Raw genomic sequence first — 2,214 nt, 5'->3', positions numbered from 1 at the left:
GATTAGACAAATTGAGGGGTGCGGACCAGCCCCTGGCCGCCCGGCGGGGCTCTCGCTTGCCTGGTGCTCCTCCCGGGTGACCTTGTCCTTCCCGCCGCAGTGGGGGGCACGGAGCCAGTCCATCAGCACACGGGAAGGGGAAGGAAGCACTTGGGGTCTGGCTCTCCCCTGCCCCATTTTTAAATAAAAGCAGTGATGACAAAACCTGATTATATTAAGTAAAAACAACAAAAATCCAGCATTTGGACCCAACGACTTACGAGGCATGATTATTTTCAGCTCAAGTAATTAAATGCACCAACTGCAGTGCTAACCCTCTCACCATGTTTAAAGAAAGAGCTTTCACAGAAAAACCCAAGTTAGCTGTCAAGACAGAGTAATCAATCTCACCCCCCCCCCAACGCCCCTAAAAATCGGTCCTTGCTATATAAAAACTTCATAGAAGAGACAACCTTGAAAGCGGCAGGAAGCACTGCTGCACCGTGCCATGGCAACTGGTAAAATTAACCAGCCACTGCGGGACTTGGCTGGAATTCCCCATTTTAATTGAAGATTATTTTTAAGAATCATGTCCTTTGTTCTGTATGTTTTACTTGTTTGCCAATTATTTTCTAAGTTTTGGCCTCAAAAAAGTCTTATTACTATGTCATGAGATGACGGTGTAATAAAACATCCAGCCTTAGTAAGCCTGGCCCATGTTTGCGCCTGAGCAGCAGCCTGGTCTCTGGGCAGGGGCTTAGGCTTTGCACATGCCCCCATTTGTTTGTGCACTAACCTGGCCTGGCATTTGTTCTCCCTCGCCCCAGACTCCCTATGCCCGTACGCCTTCCTAACGAGGAGAACCACCTCAGTGTTAAATCAGAGCACCCCAGGGGAGCACGTCATCACAGGTACGACTTCAGTTAACTCGGGTGGACGCGTGCGGTGCCACCAGGTTGAAGCCGACGGCCTTGGCGCCGCGCCGGGCTCTGCCACCCCTCTCAAGCCTGATGGCGGGTGCATCGAGTCCCAGCACAACAGCCGCCCCGCTCACCCCGGGGCAGCTCACCCCCCGCAGCCCCTACGGCAGCCAGAACCCACCTCCTCACCCCCACGCGCGAGTCCACCAGGGAGGGGCCCCTCAGCCTTCGAGCATCACGGCTGAGCCCAGGGCAAACCTGGGAACCGCCACCGCCTGACCCGGCCCCTCTTATCCCACCGCGCTGGCGCAGCCCGAGGAGGGTCTTTGGTGCGTGCTGAAGGCGTCCACTGCAGCAGCTCAGCTTTGCCTGCCCAGGCATCCCCACGCAAACACCTTCCACACCGAAACAGTTCCAAGCACCGCCTAGCCAAGTTGCTGGTGTAAACTTAGCCAATTTCCCCCCTTCCGGACTCTGGTGATAATTTTAATTGAGTAATTTCAACAAGGCCTTTTCACCGAGCTCGTCCCTGCACCATTTTGGCCACTACAACTTCTCTTACCTAACATGAGAGCAAGGGCAGAGGTTTGCTCTGCCTGCCAGCAGTCCCCTGAGAACCCTCAGGATCCATCCGTACATCGGCAGGAGAACTTGTGCGCTCTCCCTGCCTTGCCTTCCCAGCCTCCCTCCCGGGCTTCAGCATTTCCAACCTCCTGCTCCTTCAGCTGCTGAGGGAGGAAGACGAAAAGAAGGCAGAGCTGCATGTCTTTGCACAAGGCACAGCTGTAAAATAATACAAGCCCGTGCTTTTACTGGAGAAATGTGAGTCTAATTAATAAAGCTGCACTGGCTACCACACAGGAATGCTTGCTGAGCACCTGTAGGTATAAACAGGAATATAAACTTTCACAAATACGGCTCAAATCAGAAACAAATGGATTATTGTCTTTTACAAAGAGCTCTCCCAACCTGGAATACTTTCAGTGCTGTTGGAGGGCAGCAGGCTGTAACTCTATCGGCCCCTTCCCTGACCAGAAAAACCCTCCCCGTGTTATGAGGCAGGTGCCACTGAATTATGAAAACTCGCTTTATTTCAGCCTCCCTGCTCAGCCCACGATCTGGAAGTTTGCAAAACATTTCCCCTGCAGGAGTTCTAATAACGCCTTTCTCAGCCACCGTAATTAGCTGTTTACCCCCCAAATATTACTTTTTTGGCACGACTCTCACAATGACCTCACTCACTTTCCATGCAGGAAAATTTTGTCTTTGGGAAATTGGATTATTGGAGGATTTACTTTTCTTTAACAGTGAAGGA

This window comes from Pygoscelis adeliae, unplaced genomic scaffold (genome assembly GCF_000699105.1).
Source record: "Pygoscelis adeliae isolate BGI_AS28 unplaced genomic scaffold, ASM69910v1 Scaffold67, whole genome shotgun sequence".
In the NCBI taxonomy this organism is placed as follows: domain Eukaryota; kingdom Metazoa; phylum Chordata; class Aves; order Sphenisciformes; family Spheniscidae; genus Pygoscelis; species Pygoscelis adeliae.
The sequence above is the reverse complement of the archived record's forward strand: the minus strand, read 5'-3'. Positions refer to the sequence as shown.